Genomic DNA, 20,488 nt, shown 5'->3' with positions numbered 1-20,488 from the left:
GTGTTGGCAAATAGCCATGCTTTTAGTTAAAAATTCTTTGGGGTGGTTTTTGTACCCTCATTGATGGTTTTTAAAGACGTGAAAAATCTTACATAACATCAATAGACCTTACAGCTCTATGGCACTGTTTGGAAAAAGGCCTTATTTATAATTTGATGAAAATCATACCTCAACAAAACCCATATGACAGTACAATTAACAACAATAATTATTAAAATTATAAAACACAATTAAATACCCGAAGAATGGAGAACGAGCGAACTAATTCTACTTTTCAAAAAAGGAGATAAAAGCAGCCTTCTTCTTCTTCTTTGAGTGCCTCTCCTATCGGAGATTGGATATCATTAGGGCGATTCTAATTTTATTTACTGCTGTTTTGAATAATTCGTTAGTGGTACAGCCAAACCACTCTCTTAAATTTCTCATCCAGGAAATTCTTCTACTGCCTGGATTTCTGAGTCCTTGGATTTTTCCTTGCATTATAATTTGTAGGAATGTGTACTTTTGTCCTCTCATCAGGTGGCCGAAGTATTCAAGTTTTCTCTTTTTTATATTCAGTATAACTTCTGGATCGTTATTTATTCTGCGTATTACCTCTTCATTTGTAATTTTATCCACCCAACTTATTTTTAGTATACGACGGTAGCACCACCATCTCAAAGCTTTCAAGATTTTTAACATTCTTCTGTTTAAGAGTCCATGCCTCTACACCGTAAAGCAGCCAGGAAACTATAAAGGTATAAACTTGTTAAATACTACGCTAAAACTTACAACAAAAATTTTACAAGTGCTAATAAATCGGAGGATAAGTGTAGCAGATGAACAACAGGGTTTTCGTAGTGGAAGATCGTGTACAGATGCAATATTCGGTATAAAGCAAATTACTGAGAAATCACTAGAGTATAATAGACCAACATTTCTGTATCTGATTGACCTAAAGAAAGCGTTTGACAGAGTAAGACTCAAAGATGTAATCCATCTTCTGTATAATAGAGAATTTCCCTTAAATATTATAAAAACTATCGCAAACATCTACCAAAACAACAAAATGGAAGTTAGAATAGATGGACAACTTACAGAACCTATAGAAATAGGCAGTGGAATAAGACGGATTTATTGAGCCCCATGCTTTTCAATTTGATCATGGATAAAACAAAGGAACACGATACAGAATGGGAAGCAAAGAAATAAAAATACTCTGTTACGCAGAAGACGCATTATTGACAGCCCAAGATAAAGATTGTCTGCAAAGACTGGTCCACAGATTTAACATAAGAGCAAAAGAATTTAATATGACAATCTCATCTCAGAACACTAAAATAATAGTAGTCAGCAAAGAACCAATCAGATGTAAAATAGAAATTGATGACAAGACCCGACACAGCCACAACGCTAAGGCTGCTGGAAACGGCAGAGATGAGAGTACTGAGAAGGATTACAGGAAATAGGCTGAGACATCGAATGAGAAGTGAAGACATTAGAAGAAAATGTAACGTACTGTGTATAAATGAATGGACACATAATAGAAAAAAAGAATGGAATAACCACATAAGCAGAATGGAGGATACCCGTGTCGTCAAAATAGCAAGAGATAAGTCACCAATCGACAGAAGAAGTATCGGACGACCGTGCAAAAGATGAAGTGACAACCTTCCATAGAGGTATTAATCCGCCAATGAACAAACAGAATTGCTTATAAAGAAGAAGAAGAAGAACAAGACCTATGGACTCAACAAAATTGTCTAGGCAACATACAGGTGTAGCATATAACTTACAGTAGTTGTTGATGATCTTTCTCTTGAAACTTTAAACACTGACTCTGTCTTGTCTATAGACACGTTCTGTCCCCTAAACAACCCAACCAGAAGTGATACTTTTCTCTTCAGAAAGGTACCAATTCGAATACATGTTTAAACTTTCTCCTAAACCTACATCCTTGAAATCTATTAATTAAAAAAAAAGCACTAACATTTATGGGAGAAAGTATATGTCTTAACAGGAGTTCTTTAAGTTATTTCCCGTGATTTAGAGGGTACAATTTCAATTTCTTAAGATGCCACGGAAATCATGTTGCGCTTTTAAAAGTTATCAAAGAGAAGTTAAAAAATTGCATAGCGACATGGATCCTCAGTAGCGCCGTATGTTTGGGAAAGAAAAATAAAAAAAAATTAAAAAATGTTAGTATCGCAGGGTAGAGAATGATGAATAATAATATACATATTATGAAAGGAAGATAAAATTATTTTTGTGTTGTAAGTTATAATCCTTAATTTTTCTTGGACAAAAAGTTCAATTTTACCAATTGGATCTAAGAATATGATCACCCACTTTAAGTCTACAACCTACATTAGATGTTACTTTCCCTATATGAATAAAACTTTCCCCTTCACTGGCTCTATGCAGTAATTACTGCAATAGCCACTTTAGACTAGCTAATTTATCTAATTTGCGTGGGTCGTCTATCGTCTATTCCGCACCGAGTAATTGAAGGCTACGAACTAGGTGATTTGCTCCTTTCAGAAATCCATTACCAATCATGACGTCATTGTTTTTGTTAAGTGTAAGTATTCTTTTCAGTCGTAATTAAAATGTAGCCATGTTTACGCTGTTAATTGGTACTCTGCACGTTTGTTTTTGTCCTTTGCGAATTGTCATTTCCTTGTTGGCTGATTATGGATATAAATTGACAAGGTATTGATACTAATATATTTATATGGGTCAAAACTCCAAGAAGTGAACGTACACCACTTGCAACGATGCAACGATATTTAAGTCGTCTTTCTACCAATCAATCTTTTTGGCAAAAAAATACTTTTAAGACATTTTAAAATATTACGATCTTTTAATTTAGTGTTTAATATTGTTATTAAATAAAAAAAAAACATATTTCAGGCAAACTAAGATTTGAATAGGATGACATTTGTAATTCAACAAATTTGTAAAAAACCAATTTTATTGATATTTTATATCAGCCTGGTATAACGTGCCACTAAAAAAACCTATCTAACGCAGGTTTAATTTTAAAAAGGTAAAATGGAACTCCTGTAATAAAGTAATTACTATTTTATTGGGAATAAGCAACAATTGAAGGTTAAAATAAGTTTATTGACGTTTCAATTTCCACTTCAACATTTTCAACAATATTTGGAAAAATAAGACACCAGTACCAAATAGTTGGAAAGAGTACCTGGTAATACCGATTAAAAAACCTGGCAGACCAGAACGTGATCCAAGTTCTTAAAGACCTATCTCCTTATCATCATGTGTTTTAAAAACATTTGAAAGAATAATTAAAAATAGATTTGAACATTGGCTAGAACACGATGGTATATTTCCAAGTTCCCAATATGGTTTTCGCAAGTCTAGGTCCACTCAAGACGCAACTACAGCTCTAGTTACTTCAATTCAGCTTAATTTTACGTCAAATAAGTCTACAGCAGCTGCGTTCCTTGACGTTTCTGCTGCTTTTGATAATGTCAATTTAGACATTCTTTACCAAAAAATGTTGTATATTGGAATCCCTAGATCATTTGCTTTCTTTTTAAAATCTTTATATTGTAACAGACTAACTTTTTTAAAAATTAATAATGAGGAATTTTCATACCCCCGACTCACTAATATTGGATTGCCACAGGGGAGTATTTTAAGCCCGATTTTATACATCCTGTACAACATAGATCTTGAAGTTAGTATACCGAACCATAAATTCTTCAATATGCTGATGATGTTGTTTTATACACAGCAGGAAAATTGTTAAGTACCTGTGAGGATAATTTGAAAGTCACATTAGAAATCGTAAATCAGTACTATGAAGAAATATGTTTATCAATTTCTGATACAAAAACTAATGTGTGTTACTTTTCACAAAAACATAGAGTTCCACAAGGCAATCTTAATGTGGGAAAGTTTAATTTCCCTATAAAAAACTGTATTAAGTATCTTGGTACCTATCTAGACAGGAAATTGTTATGGAAAGATCACATTCATCAAATTGTTAAAAAATCAGAAAACTCAATAAACATTTTAAGAGCTTTCTGTAAAACAAATTGGGGAGCAGAGCCAAATATTGCTTTGATGTTTTACCGTAACATGATCAGGCCGATTTTCGATTATAACTGTCATTTATTTGGATCAGCGTCCAATACACATCTAAACAAACTTGAAATTCAAAAAAATAAATGCCTGAGATTATGCCTAGGTTATTTAAAATCCACTCCAGTCCAAATAATGGAAAATGAAGCGGTGGAACCTCCATTGCATTTACGCCGCCAATTCCTTAGCGACAAATTCACAGTCCGAATTATGTCCAAAAATTGTAAATACCTTTAAGATCTTAATGAGCTATCAGTTTTAGACCTCACCCATAGGTACTGGAGAACTAAAAAGTCTATATCTTTGGTAGAAAGCTATCTAAGTACGGTAAAATATAACGATATTCTCTATAAAAGCCAAATTCCGCCCTACTACGGTGAAATGGCAAAAACACTATTTTCTAGAAAGGTTAGGATATGTTACTTAAACTCACATTTACTCCCAAATATGTTTAATATAATTATTAAAGAAAAATGGACAAATTATCAGTACATTTTTACTGATGGGTCAAAAGATGCAAATGGAACGGGCTGTGCAATGTTCCACGAAAATAAAAATTACCATCACCAGTATAGCTTACCCAGTGAATGCTCAATATACACAGCAGAAATGATGGCAATAATGTTTGCTCTTCAGTATGTAGTACTGAATCCTACTAGCAACTATGTTATATTTACTGACAGTAAAAGCGTGGTCGACAGATTTAACAACATTCAAACATTCAAACACATAAACCACATTGAACTGAAAATTCTTAAAATTCTTTATGAAACTATACAATTAGGATTAAATGTAATAATTACATGGATCAAGGGCCATTCGGGAATAAAAGGCAATGAGATCATTGACAATTTGGCTAAATCAGCATATATGCTTGGAGAAAAAGTAAACAGAAATTTAATTCCAGCGACAGATATTGACACCGTTAGTAGACAAAAACTTAAAAATAATTGGCATTTACATTACAGAGAATGTAAGACTGGCTTAAACTTTTATCATTGTAACACTAGGATACCCTCAATAAGATGGTTCTACACAGAATCTAATCGACATTTTATAAAGACCATTAATCAGCTGAGAGCAAATCATTCTCTTACTCCATCTTACATGCATGGAATCGGCTTATCAAATACTCCCAATTGTACTTGTGGTAAAATAGGCGATCTAACACATATTATATTAGAATGTGATTTACAAGTTGTTAATATAAACAAACTTTATAAGGAATTAATAAATTCTAAGTGTTGTTTTCCAACAAACCTTAATCTTTTAATATTTTCAAATAATATGGAAATTCTTCATTGCATTTACAAACATGTTAAAATATAAGTTGTAAATAGTATATAGGCATAATCTGTTAATATGATTTGAAAAAAAAAAAACAAAAAAAAAGTATACCACAAAGTAAAAAAAACATAAAAGAAATAATAAAATAGGAAAAGAACAAAAAACAAAAAAATTAATTAAAAAAAAAACAAAAAAAAATATTAGGTATATGTAGTACTAACATTTGACTATGAATCTGCAATCAATAATACTTAAAAATTCAGTCGATTTTAAAAATAAACACAAATTAATAAGTCTGGCTAATTGGCTCTGCCAAAGCCATTTTTCAGAAAAAAAAAATTCGGAAATCGTTCTCAAAATACAAACAATAATGATATTTCCAAAACCTATAAGGGAAGGGTTGTTAATATTATAGGAGGGGTTAATCCATTCTAATTAAATTTATTCTGTATATAAAATTATATAATAAATGAATATGTTAAAAAAAACAAAATTATAAATAATCATTAATGTTTGTATTTTGCGAACGATTTCTGAAGTGGAAATTTAAACGCCAATAAACTTATTTTAACCTTAAATTGTGGCTTATTCCCAATAAAATAATAATTACTTTAAAATGCCACAAGAAAATAGCTTCAGAACAATATTAAGAGATCCTGTAATAAAGACACATATCTCGAAGCTGTCGCATTCAGTTCGTTTTATTTAACTAGTAGTTAGAAGTAGTCCAAGGAATACCAGGCTAAGTATGAGGTAGATCCATTCTCTAATGATACCATCCACGTTGGCGAAGAACCTGTTAGACCTGGGCGAGGACTGAATAGAAAAAACGAATCAGACTATTGAACGACCTCGGCATAAAACGCAACGCTTGGAAACTGATTAAAAACTTAACTTCTGCTACCCACCTGTGACCAAAAATAATTCCAGACCAGCTAGGCAGCTCCTTGTTCTTAGGGTGCCTGTCCGTTCCGAACGTTGGCGATCATCATGGCTATGATGACTTTGTTGGTTGCTATACGAAATAGCTGTGTTGAGGTCTTTCTATACCATGCTCTCAGGTTAGCAAGCCAGGATATTCTTCTTCGTCCTGGGGCCCTTTTTCCTTCAATTTTACCTTGCAAAATGCAATTTTTCGCCTTCCTTATATATTTATATACATTTTTTTGTTTCAGTTCGATCGCAGTGCCTGTCACTTTCGGGTTAATGTAAGTATTTTTTTCTTATCTTTAAATCACTGTAAACTTTGATACACGTTCGGAACTTAAAGCGTACTGCTTTATCAAATATTCGCGATTATAGGATGAGTATCGGGAGAGGATAAAAATACAAATTGAACAAAAGATAGATTTTGTTATAGAATCTCCTAACAAATAAATCAATACATATTGCCGCATATGCCGATGATATCAGCATTAGATGTCGCAGAACGGAGGAGGCGGCAGAAATATATTCACAATTAAAAACAGAGAGCGGACCAGAGCAAAAGAGACCGGACTATAAATAAATATTCAAAAGACAAAAAGTTAACACAGGCAAGAGCTAGGGGAAACAGACGCACAGTTGAATTAGAGGACGATATTGAAACTGTAGAAAGTTTCACATATCTGGATGTTGCATTAAGCACGGATGAAACAGAGGAACCAGAAATTCAAAGCATAATAGAAAAGGGAAACCAAGCTTATTTTTCACTCGCCCGTATGTTCCGCTTCAAAAACACACACTGGAGATCGAAAATCAGGGTCTACAAAACTATTAGCAGACCAATAGTATTCTTGTTTTTGTTCCTATTGTAGCATGTTGAAATTACTTAAAATATCAATATGCGAGTATAAAAATTTTCTAATAACTTCTGGGCTATATATAAATCTTGTTGTCTTTATTTAAATTCAAATCACTCAATTCTCTGTTTACATTGTGAGGTAAAAAAAAAAGATTTCCAAATTCCAGTTATAACTAGGACGTTAAAATTATCAATATAATACGTGTTATTTCTACAAATTTAAGAGTAGTTTGTTTTAAGGTCGCTTTGCGAGATAGTTTTAAGGCTTGTTTAAAACAAGAATTTTGGTTTTTTTTATGACAAGAACCAGTGAAGAGGTAAGGGAAACGGTAGCACTTGCCGGTATTAGATTGAGGTCGAGGGGAATTCAAGGCAGATTGAAACATTCGGTCAAAGAGAACGGTCGTTATGTAGTTTTGCGAAAAACCCTGCAAATTTGTCGAAGTATAAGTGATGTACACCCAAAGTAATGTGTCAACTCTAATAGGGGTAATCACTGTTTTGTTTGTTTGTAAGCCGTCTCTCATATGAGATATTTGTAATACGGCGAGTACAACAAATTTGAAGGATAACAACATGTTCCATTGTTGAGTTTTTAAGAAGCCCAGTCTGAAGTCTATCCAGTGCCGTTCATTTCAACCTCACTTTATTTGTCCGTGGTCGTCGTTCCAGACCATAGAAGCAGTCCTTTTGTTCGTGTGGCAGAGAGTTTAACCCCAGTTCTACCCCAGAAATTTTAGATCCAGTTTAGAACCACTAGGTCCAGTTTCCGATCCCAGAAATCATCTAAAGAACTTTAGTGCAATTCAGCAACTGCCACTTGTAAAACAAAGTTTGTAAACGGATGACATGACAGAAGAATCTTTCTTTCCTCCGGCAGGAAGTTTTCTTGAAGCGGCGTCCCATTTCAAATAGCTAGAGGGAACTCTTGTGTTTTGTTTATCTGTTTGTTCCAGGAGATTCATGTAAGTACCCCTTTGTTTCATATTTTTGTAGTTGCCCCAATCCAACCCCCTTGCCGTTGACTTATCCACGACTCAACTCTCCAAATAAGTCCTGAGTGCCGTTCGCACAAGTATCGTTAATTTTGCTTGCCCCTATCTCTACCTCAGTAACTTCTGTCCCAATTTTCAAACCCCTATAATTATACCCTATGTGGTAGGCAAAATATTCGTTACACTATTCCTATTCCTTTTGCTATTTGCTTCGTTGAGGGTCTATTAGGCCAATAGTTTTGTAGTTTCACTTACACTAGATACAATCCACTTTCAACTGGTGATGGTCTAGTGGCATGCAGTATTTTTGGGAAACTTTTGGGTGTTCACTGGTTTGATCTTTAGGTTTATGGCAAGGCAGAGTTTAAGCTGCTTATGGATGGAGCCGTATAATGTTCTGGATAGTATACAACCTATCTAGTTTTTGTAAATCTCTGATATTGATTTCTAGATTGAAAAATTAGATATAGAGATTCTATAATTATTTATTAATATATCCTTTAATGGCATGTTGGAGATGACAATTTCTGGTTGTTGATTTTTCACTTCCAGCTCATCATAAGCATGTAGTAGGCATGTAGTTAGCACGTATACTTACTAACAGTATGTAGTTTGGAGAGTCTGGAGTTAAATGATATTTTGATAATACAATCGTTGATTGACCCTGAACAAAAAAAAGAAATAAGTATCAAGCTTGAGGAAGAAATAAAAACGATCGAAAACTTGGTACAGACAGACATTGAAGTAACATGGACTGCTCTAAAAACAAAAATAACAAAGATACAAGAAGAAGACATCGGGTTCATAAAACACAACAAAAAACAAGAATGGATAACGCAAGAGATCATGGACCTCATGGACGTAAGACGAAAACATAAAACAAGCCCAATAGAATACAAGCGAATCAACAAAATCATTAGAAAAAAGTGCAGGGAGGCGAAAGAAAACTGGATGTCAACAAAATGCCTAGAAATCGAACAACTTCAGGAAAAATACGACACCTTTAATATTCATAAAAAAGTAAAAGAAATGACACGTAGACACAAAAAGAGACAAGCAACAATATTAAAAAATGATAATAACGAAATAATTATGGGTACAGAAGACAAACTAGAGAGATGGAAAGAATACATACAAACTCTTTTTGACGACGATAGACCTTGTTCTCCACCATCCACAGATAATCGAATAAATGAAAAAGGCCCAGAAATAACCAAAGAAGAAGTGATTCATGCAGTAAAATCTCAGAAAGATGGAAAAGCCACCGGTCCAGACAATATCAATGTCGAAATACTTAAACTAATTGCAGATAACGAAAGTAAAAGCCTAGATTTAATAACAGCACTATTCAATAAGATATATGACACAGGTGAAATACCAACAGACTGGCTAAAATCAACATTCGTAGCATTACCAAAAAAATCGAATTCCTCACAATGCGATGATTATCGAATATTAAGCTTGCTGTCTCATGTCCTTAAAACTTTTCTCAGAATTATCCATACACGAATTTACAAGAAGTGCGAGTTCCAGATGAGTGACACTCAATTCGGATTTTGAAACGGATTGGGAACACGAGAGGCTCTTTTTGCTTTAAATGTGTTAACGCAACGAAGCAGAGACATGAATGTGGATGTATATGCATGTTTTATTGACTACCGAAAAGCATTTGACTGCGTTAACCATCAAAAGATGATCGAAATTCTGAGAACAACTGGAGTTGACGAACAAGACTTGCGAATTATCTCAGAACTATACTGGCACCAAACGGCAACAATTGAAATAGAGCACACAACATCCGAAGACATACAAATCCGACGATGAGTGAGACAGGGTTGCGTCTTATCACCGCTACTCTTTAATTTGTATTCGGAGTCTATATTCAGAGAAGCATTAGACGAGGTCCAAGGCGGAATTAAGATTAACGGAATCAGAATAGACAACATCAGATATGCTGATGATACCGTCTTAATAGCAAGCAACGCACAAGAACTACAAAATATAATAAATGCGGTAGTTCACCACAGCGAAATGTTCGGTTTACATCTAAACGTTTCCAAAACTAAAACTTTAGTATTTTCAAAGACACCAATAAACGTACAGGTGTATGCCAAGGGTCAAATAATAGAACAGGTAAATTCCATAAAATATTTGGGAACAAATATCAATAGTCAGTGTAATCCAAAAAACGAAATCCTGTCAAGAATCGAACAAGCAAGGAAAACATTCATGAGCATTAAAACATTTTTTACAAGATCAGACCTTAGTCTACAGCTTAGAATCCGAATGATCAGATGTTACGTTTTTTCTGTCTTACTGTATGGCTGTGAAAGTTGGACAATGGACTCCGAAGTAGAAAAAAGAATAGATGCCTTTGAGATGTATATATACAGACGAATGTTGAGGATTCCATGGGTACAAAGAGTTACTAATGTTGAGGTACTTCGTCGCATGTGTAAACAAAAAGAATTACTAAGAATAATCAAAGAGAGGAAAATGCAATACTTGGGTCATGTGCTGAGAGGCGAAAGATATGAATTACTTCAAGTTATACTGGAAGGAAAAGTACAGGGCAAAAGATCAGTAGGAAGACGCCAGAACTCGTGGCTGAAAGACCTGAGGAGATGGTTCGACCGCTCATCCGCAGAGATCTTTCGCGCAGCAGTTTCCAAAACTACAATTGCCATTTGGATCGCCAACCTTCGAAAGGAGACGGCGCAATGAGAAGAAGAATCGTTGATGGGCTCATAGCTTTATACGTACTTTTTGTATCTTTTGTTAGCCAGAAATGTCCCTCCACTTCTGCCAATTTCATTAACTCCTAGTATATATACTGTGTGGTCAACTGCTGTGGAGAGGTGGCCGCATTCTTCCAATGTATTCTGTTTTTCAAAGATATGTAATGTTTCAGATTGAAAAATACCTTGCATACATTCCAGGCTCATACAGTACCTATTGTGCGTATTAATGGAATCTTTGTGACATTTTTCAACTGTCAACATTTCTCTCTGCCTTTTATTTGACGGTGTTTTAGGACATTTCCACTAAATTTGTGTTGTTTTGTAGTATTTATTGTTGTTTTCGGTAATTCGTGAGTTTGTTTCGTTTAATTCTACCACGAATATTACGCCTGGGAAGTGTGAAAAGATTATCACGTTAAGTGAACACACTTCTATGTCACAAAGAGAAATCGCAAGAACGTGTGGAGTGAGTCAAGGATTAGTAAGCAAGATTTTTAAGCGTAAACGAGAAACGGGATCAATGGATGTGAAAAGGTTACGAAAATGCTGAAGAAAGAGAAAAACGACACCAGCAGATGAAAAATGTTTACTTTGGACCCAAGAAAAACAAGCCAAGAGCTCCAACAAGATCTAGCAGCATGAGGTATGGTGATTCATGACTCAACTCTTCGGTGTAAAGACTTTTGGAGAATGATAGAAGGGCAATATGTCCACAGAAAAAACAGCTTCTGACTGAACGAATGAAGAAACAACGGCTATTGTGGACCAAAAAATACTCTAATAAAAACTAATAAAAATAAGAAGATTAACGTTTTAGATTGGTCCGGTAATTAGCAAGACCTCAACTCCATTGAAAATTTATGGACCATTTGCAAAGTTAGACTGCGCAATATCGACTGTACTACAAAAATAAAAATGATAGAAGCGGTCCTTCAGGTTTGGTTTTATCAAAGCATATCTGGGAACTGTCAGAAGCTCGTATAATCTATGCCAAAACGGGTATAAGTAGTAATTGCAGCCAAAGGGGGACATATTTCCTACTAAATTATGTAAATTTACCTTTATAGTAAATATAATTTTTTTCTAAATAAACTGTTTTTTCATTAAACAGCCTATGGTTCCATCAATTCGCACAGCTCTGTAGGTATATATGATTTATAAGGTTTAGACGATCTCTTTTAATCATGGATACCCACTGTTTGAATTGGATACCCACTGGTCGCTCATATTCTCAGGTTTGTGGTCCCGGAACCGTAATAGCACTCCTTCTCAGCCGGATCATAGGGCGTAGCATTTTCTGTTTTCTGACTTTTATAGTCGGTTCACAATTCGTTGATAGCTCACTACAAGTTTAACCCTAATTAGAAAACTAAAATACAGAGAGGATAGGTAATACGATATAATAGTAAAAATCAACCTAAAACTGACGGTTTAAGATGTTTTCGACTAACCCACCTTATATCTGAAGGAATACAATACCTTTTAATCCTATTACGGTGGTATTTTGAATGGTTAGAGATGACCGACCAGTGGCGTAGAGTATATGATTGAAAAAATTATTTGAATTAAATAAATATATTTTTTAAATTGTAATTACGTAAATTGTATTTTTTAAGGAAAGGCGCCAAATGTCGCCTGGCAAAATTTCCAATGTGTTTTAAATGTATCCATTATTTTCGAATCCGGAGAAAACTAATAAATATTTTGAAAAATTTAAACGCAGAATGAAAGATTACATTATTACTTAGGGCAGAAAGTCCCTGAAAACTTCTACAATGTTTATTATTGTTATACTATTTTAATATGTTATGTAACAGGGGTGAAAATAAAAGAGAAAATATAGTATAATTTTTAATTGAAAATATTGCATGCACAAGAAACTTTTTATTTATTCTAATAAATATTTCATTCTGCTTTTAAATTTTTCAAAAATGCTTTTTAGTTTTCTCAGGATTTGAAAAAAAAATGGATACATTGAAAACACATTGAACATTTTGAAAGGCGACATTTTGCGCCTTTCCCCTTTAATACCCTACGATTACAACTACTATTACCTACCTTATATAATTACGATTAGAAAACTATTCAAATTCAAAATAAATAGGATCAACTTCGGAATCCGAGTCGTCTTGAGGGTTAATAATTAGCGGTTGTGTCTCTACGGTCGCATCAATTATGTTATCAAGATCCCACATTTTTTGTTCTTCTTCTATTACATGTCTTACTGCATATTTTCAGTTTTGTTTTGTAATATGTTGTAAAGACTCGTATAACAATTCACGTACAGCTTGTATTTTATATGACATATTTTTTCTAGCCACATAACTTTTCATTTGTGCCCAAATGAGTTCAATTGGATTTATTTCGCAGTGGTAAGGCGGAAGTCTAAAAACTGTGATGTTTCGCCTTTTCGCCATTTTGTCAACTACGTATTTCTTGAACTTAGATTTGTGTTGCCGGGAAATTTTTAAAAGTTCTGCTTTTACCATTCCATCTTCATAAGGTAGATACTTATTCCGCAGCCAGTCAAGAATATCCTGTTTCTTCCACACATTCGTTGGAAGTCTTTCTACTAGTCGTGAATGATAAGGTGCATTATCTAATACTATAATTGAATTTGGTGGTATGTGTTTAATCATCTGCTCAAAATACTCTTCGAAAACATCAGCTGTCATCTTCTCGTGATAGTATTTTGTGCTTTTGGACTGAAATTCCAACAAACCATGCTTAACAAATCCTTTTTCACTGCCAATGTGAGAAATTATTAATCTACTGCCTTTACCAGAAGGTGGGGAGATACCAGTAGACCAACCTTCCATAAAGGCTTGCCTGGAGCTTAATATATTTTTATCTGACCAAATTTTTTTTAGAGTATGACCTGAGTTTACCCACGTTTCATCCTGGTAGAAGATGGGCCTTCCTTCAGCCCGGAATTTTCGTATAGATCTTAGATCATTTCTTCTCCAACATCATCTTCTCCTCCTGGTCAATCAAAAGTGATTTTTGGTCTGATTTCTCCCACCGGAAATTTAATTCTTTTAAAACTTGCCACAATTTAGTTCGTCCGATATGAGGCAAATCCGGGTCGCCTCTAACTTCTTGTAAAATTTTGTTTAGGTTTGGTATTTCTTTTTTGAAAAAAAATCCATGAATTTTCCTTCGAATACCATTTTTGTCAAATTCATCAATTTCAATAGGCTTTTTCCCTCTCTTTACAGAGAGTCTTCTCTCTGGTGAATAGAAAGACTTACTGACTGTACGCAACAGTACCGGTGTAAAACTTGATGATGAAGCCATCACAAACAATCCAACAAAACGAGCACGAGCGAAAGGTACGTATATGTTCGTAGGTATATGGAATAAAAAATCACTCATGCAATGCATATAATTCGCAAAAGAAATATTCGAGACGCTAATTATTGCCGTAGAAGCGCAATCACCGACGAGCCGTAAATTACATGCGATTAAAAACGTACTAAACAAAAAAATTGTTTTCGTTCGTAATAACTTCACCCTTTTAAGTTAAGTTTCGAATATAATTATATTATTAAAAATCTGGGGAATTCCATCCTAATTATCTTGCAACGAATAGTACCTTCGGATATGAATTCCAGGTTTTCTAGTAAAGTGATTAAACGCGAAGATTAGTACTGAAATATCCAAAGAGATAAGGTATTCTTATTTACAAAATTGTTAATGGTTAAATTCTTATTTTTATTAATATAATATAATAACAAACATTAGTCGTGAAAGTTTTAATTGTTTTTTTGCTAAATATATTAGTATTAAAATATTATCAATATTATATATAGCAGTATTAAAACATTATATTATTATTTAATGAATAAACACCTTAGGAACGCCTATCATTTACGCCCGTTTTATGAGTTTGAGGCACATGTCGTGCTCTCAACAATTTGTGAACGAAGAATAGATATAATGTGCTCAAGGGAATATAATTGTTTGTTTTCCATTGTCTGACTAATCCTAATGTCAAATTTCCCGTTGACCAAATCCTTTATTTCGTCACCTTCTGAGCTGATTCCTAAACCACAGGTAACACATTTCTATTGATCAATAATATCGACAGTCACTCATTCCATAACTGCGTTAGCCGTAGCGTAGTGTCATCTAACACAATGTCTTTATAATCAATTTATTCTCAATTTCAGAAAGTAACCCAAAGAAATTGTAGAAGTGATGCGCTACTGATCGCTGCAAATGTAATACCATTGTAATACCACGTTATCGCTCCTTTATGTGTCTTGTGTTGTAATGCGAAAATAAACAATAACAACAATATGTAGATGAGTGATGACAATAGATACGACAGTTGATTGTTTTCGTAAAATACCCATCCATTATTTATTCCGCATGTCAACATCATAATATTGTATTTATATGGAATATATATCTTATTTATTATAAATACAAGCCTTTGTATAGAAATATAAACAAATAAAATAACTGTGTATACATCGGACTGTTTAAAATCTGTTAAAAAACTAAAAGAATTTATCTTTGTAAAGGTCTTAGAATAATAATATTCCAAGCATAAAACCATTTTGAAACTAAAACAATAATACTGGGCGTAATTTGTTTGTTGAAAAGTTGAAAAGAAAATTTATTCAAAAGGGCTTCTCATCTGATGAGTCATTCAAAATTGGGTGCGTAAACATGTTTTAGAAATGAAATAATCCAAATGCTATCTTTTAAAGGAAGACTTTGTGAATTAGAATAGTTCCATAAACAAAAAAGTGAATTAACAATTACGAAATCAAACGAAACTTTCCCAACTTCGAAGTTGTTTAAATCTTTTAAACGATTGTACGAAAGATTGGCGTGATCGGTCCAATAATTTTTCAAAATTCTAAATTGCTTATCCTCATTTTTTAAAAAAAGCCATTTTTAAATGGCCCTGCGTGACAACGAAAACATCCATTTTTCGAAATGCCTTCAAGTATCTTATAGTTTAAAAAAAAGTTAAGAGTTTTTTGAAATTTTTTATGAATAAAAGATGAAACATGGGAAAGATGGTATAGTAGTGGAGGCTATTTAAGTTGGAAGAGAAGTTGTCCTCGAAAAAATTTAGTCTATTCAACTTATCTTTATATAACAGCATAATTCCAAGCGAATGAAACAACGTTTTAATTTTTTTTTATTATACCAACAAGCCGAGGATACTTTGTACTACAATCTGGTAAAGAAGATGAGTCATCAGTTATATTCTAACCTAAGTTGTTGGGATAGACTAGAAAATGTAATCAAGAATTAGAGATCCACTTATATCTGTAAAGGTCGCAGTGGAATAGGCCAAAAGTCACCTCATTGAATCCATTTGTCTATATATCTAACCTAAATTGTTACACTTGTCAATTTTAGTACATACTATAATTTCATTCAGTGGTGTTTCTATAGATACTTACAGTAATATTTACACTGTACATAGATTAAGCTCGCACAATGCTTTGCTTTTACACTAACTGACTCAAGCGGTTTTGTCCTCTTAAGCCTTCCTTTTTTATCTGTGTTGTCGAGGAGCTGGATAGCCTCGGTATTCACATCTTGAAGTAGACCTTGTTCATATCTGCTGGCACATTTGGCAATTATTTGTTCTACTGTCTTCATCTTTAGATCTCGGTGGCGTCAGCTGTTTTTTATGTACCATGGAGCATCAACGCTGCTCCTTAGTACCCTATTCTGAAACCTCTGTATGGTTTCAATGATATTTTTACTGGCGCATACCCAGAGCTGTGTGCCATACGTTCATACTGGCCCTAGGATTTGTTTGTAAATCAGTAGTTTGTTATCAATGGATAGTTCAGATTTTCTTCCAAGCATCCAGTTCATCTTTTTAAATTTTATGTTGAGTTCTTTTCTCTTCTTTTTAATGCTAACTTTCCAACGCATACTCTTATCCAAATGTAACCCCAGGTAAAGTCTTGAATATAATTAGTATATAATAGGTAGGGTATCGGTTCCAGTAAACTACTTCGCGGTACCCCTGCTTTGATTTCTTTCAGCCCAGAATAGGCCTCCCCCTACTGGACTCTGAAGAAGCTGTTTAAAATATAAGATTCCTATAAATGAGAGTATTGTTTTGGTAGTACCCTTTTTAGTTTGAGAATGAGGGCTTTATCCCATACTCTATCGAAAGCTTAATCTGCATCCAGAGAGACAGCTGAACAAACTTTCCCTGAAACCAAACTGATGAGGTGGTCTGAGGTTGCCTTCGTGTATCATTGGTTTTAATCTTTTTAGCAATAGTTTTTTAAATAGTTTCGATAGTGTAGGCAACAGAGATACAGGTCTCTGTCTACAGATCATGGACGATGAAACTTTTTGTGGTTTATCTGGATTTGCAATCAATATGACCTTTTCCACTTTCCAGTAAATCGGCAAAAGCTTAACACTGAATGATGCATTTATTAAGCGAATAAGTTTCACTATAGTAAATTGTGATAAGTGAGTAATTTTTGGAAGCTGTTTAAGGTTGATCTGCACCCCCCAAAAGACAAACTCCAAATTCAAAAAATTTGAAAAAATTTGAGAAGGTATATGTGATGACTAGAAGTATTTTGACAACTTTTAAGCAAACTTCATGTTTTCGTTTTTGAAAAAACTCAAAAAAACTATTTGAATTTACAGTTTTGTCCCAATAGGAAAAAAATATGTTTCGGCTTATAATAAAGTTACCGGTAAGAAACAGAAAATTTTTTTAATAACAACATATATAAAACTGTAAAAGTGGAAAATATTTGCAATAAAATGTTAAATATTTTTTCCTAAACATATGAAAAATCTCGTTAAACAATTATGTCTTGTTTTACTCGAATTATGTCTTGAACTGCCGCCTTTATTTCACCTGGTACCATGTCGTTCTAGGCGATTTTCTACTACTAATATTTTCATTAATCTCCGTTTGGACTTCTTTAGGAGTAACAAGTTTAATTTTCATTTGGTCTTGATAAATATCAGTTAGTTCCTCGAGGTCATCTCCGTCGTTTGGTTGGAATGTGTTTTTTAAAGGTTCTGCAAAACATTTTGCTTTTTGTTTATTGTTTCTGGCCCAGCTACTATCTCCATTTCGTATTGGATGGTTGTTCATGATGGGTCTTTTAGTGGAGAAGTACCAAATCAAAGCATTCGAAGGCAAGGATTTCCTCGTGTCTACAAAATAAGCTATTGAGTATCTAAATAATTTAAATTTTTTAATTCTTTTATATATTAGAATTTTGTGAAGTATTTGCGTTAAGATACCACAAGAAAATAGCTTCAGAATAGTATTAAACATTAAGAAAATAAAATCTATGGTGATCTCTAAGTAGGAACACCAATTTGGACGAATCAGTGTAAACTACTGTAAACGGTTGACAAATAGAAAAAGTAAAAACATACACCTACCTTGGTACGAACGTCGTTGAAAATTGGGACCGTTCCCTAGTAATCAAATGTGATAGAAAAAGCAAGATCTGCATTTAAAAATGGTTAAGCTAGTAAAATGCCATGATTTATCAATACCCATAAAAATCAGGTTACTACGATGTTATATCTTTCTTAAACTGTTGTTCGAGACGTAACTGTATTAAATCAATTTTCAACCGGAAGTGACCATATAATGGTTAGAAGTCTTGAACGTAAAGAAGGAACGAAGAAATATGGTAACAAGGACTAAAAATGTTGTTCACTGCGATTACTAACACAAGGGCATACCAGGAAGAAATAGATAGAAACCTTCAGAATGACGTGCCAGATAAAACCGATATTGAACAACTTAATGAAAGGTTGGTGGACGCTCTAAGGAAGGCACAGAAGAACTGTCAAGTTAAGCAAACAAGGAAAAATGAAAAACTTACAGAAGGCACAAGGAACCTAATGCAAAAAAGAAGGGAAATGAAAGATAAGCACACAGTGAACATCGCAGAGCTGAGGAATTTAAATAAAACCATTTAAAAAGCTGTTAGGAAAGTCATAAGGAATTTTAACACTAAATAAACAACTAATACCATAGAACGAAATAAAAGCCTTAAAGTTCTAAAACGAAAGTTGAAGGCAGGAACCAGGAACATTTATAAGCTAAAAAATAGACAAGGACATGCTGTATATGAACAACAAGAAATTATGAAAATTATTGAAGAGTACTATTATAGAACATTATATCGTCGAGATGCTCACATTCCAGAGGTGGAAATTCCAGCCATACATAATCAAGGATCAGAGGAACTTCCAGATATAACCGAAGAGGAAATCGAATCAGCGTTGAAAGGTATGAAGAACAGCAAATGACCTGGAGAAGATAGTATTGTAAGTGAAATGCTAAAATTAGGAGGCGAATGCGTCATAAAAGCTTTAAAAACCCTTTATAATGCCTGCCTCTTGGAAGGACTTACACCAGAAAAATGGAATAGTGACTAGTGACATTATGATAATATTGCACAAAAAAGGAGATGTAACGGAAATTGGAAACTACAGACCTATCAGCTTGTTATCTCATTTATATAAGCTCTTTATGAGAATAATTACTAACAGACTGGAACCTAAGCTGGATTTTCACCAACCATTAGAGCAGGCCGGATTTAGGAGTGGCTTTGGAACGAATGACCACCTATAAGTAATAAAATCCTTAATAGAGAAACTTACAGAATACAACAAGCCATTGATATTAATATTTGTAGACTTTGAGAAAGCGCTTGACTCAGTCCAGCATAGCTCCATGTTAAGAGCTCTTACAGAGTGCAGTGTTGATCATAGGTACACAAATCTTCTTCGGAATATATATAATAGCGCAACAGCTGCAGTTAGAATGTATTATGGCAACACAAATACATTTCCCTTCGAGAGGGGTATTATGCAAGGAGATACCATCTCTCCTAAGCTATTCACCGCTTTGTTGCAGAGTGCTATGAGAAACAATAATTGGGAGAATATTGGAGTCAACATAAATGGAGAATTTCTGAACAACTTGAGATTTGCAGACAACATAGTCCTTATTGCAGACCGGGTAGATCATGCCTGCCAGCTTCTTCAAGACCTTCAGAGCTCGTGTACACGAGTTGGACTTAAAATTAATTTCTCCAAAACATAATATATATGACCAACCTAGTACTGGCGAAAAACATCTCAACTAACTGCACACAAATTGAACAGGTGTATAACTATAAATATCTGGGCCACGAGATTAAATTAGGAAGAGACAATCAAACAATGGAGCTAAACAGGAGAATAGGACTCACATGGGTGGCTTACGGAAAACTAAGAGAAGTTTTTATATCAGGTATTCCCATGTGCTTGAAAAGGAAGGTCTTTGATCAATGTGTACTCCCAGTTCTAATGTATGGAGCAGAAACATTGGCTCTTACCAGAAAAGTAATCAATAAAATACAAGTGGCACAGAGAGCGATGGAGAGGTCAAGCTGAATATATCCCTCAGAGACAGAGTATCAAATACAATAATTAGGAGAAAAACTGGTGTTACTGACGCAGTTCAAAGGATTACAACATTGAAATGGAATTGGGCGGGGCATGTTGCCAGATTAAAAGATGGAACGTGGAGGAAGAAAATTCTGGAATGGAGACCTAGACACGATGCT

At 34.1% G+C, this 20,488-nt stretch overlaps 1 protein-coding gene across 2 annotated transcripts in view; it reads left to right on the top strand.

Moving 5' to 3' along the window:
• The window catches only part of bdg (sodium-dependent transporter bedraggled), a 270,270-nt gene that overhangs the window by 52,265 nt on the left and 197,517 nt on the right, over positions 1-20,488 (top strand). Inside the window, exon 2 of one of the 2 annotated variants that reach the window (XM_072520796.1) lies at positions 6,555-6,587. The exons of the other annotated variant lie outside the window; for it this stretch is intronic. The gene's annotated coding sequence lies outside the window, so the exon portion shown is untranslated. The remainder of the gene's footprint in view (positions 1-6,554; positions 6,588-20,488) is intronic. 2 annotated transcript variants of the gene reach the window in all.

Source organism: Diabrotica undecimpunctata, chromosome 1 (genome assembly GCF_040954645.1).
Source record: "Diabrotica undecimpunctata isolate CICGRU chromosome 1, icDiaUnde3, whole genome shotgun sequence".
NCBI classification, from domain to species: Eukaryota; Metazoa; Arthropoda; class Insecta; order Coleoptera; family Chrysomelidae; genus Diabrotica; species Diabrotica undecimpunctata.
This window is presented reverse-complemented; position numbering and strand designations above follow the sequence as displayed.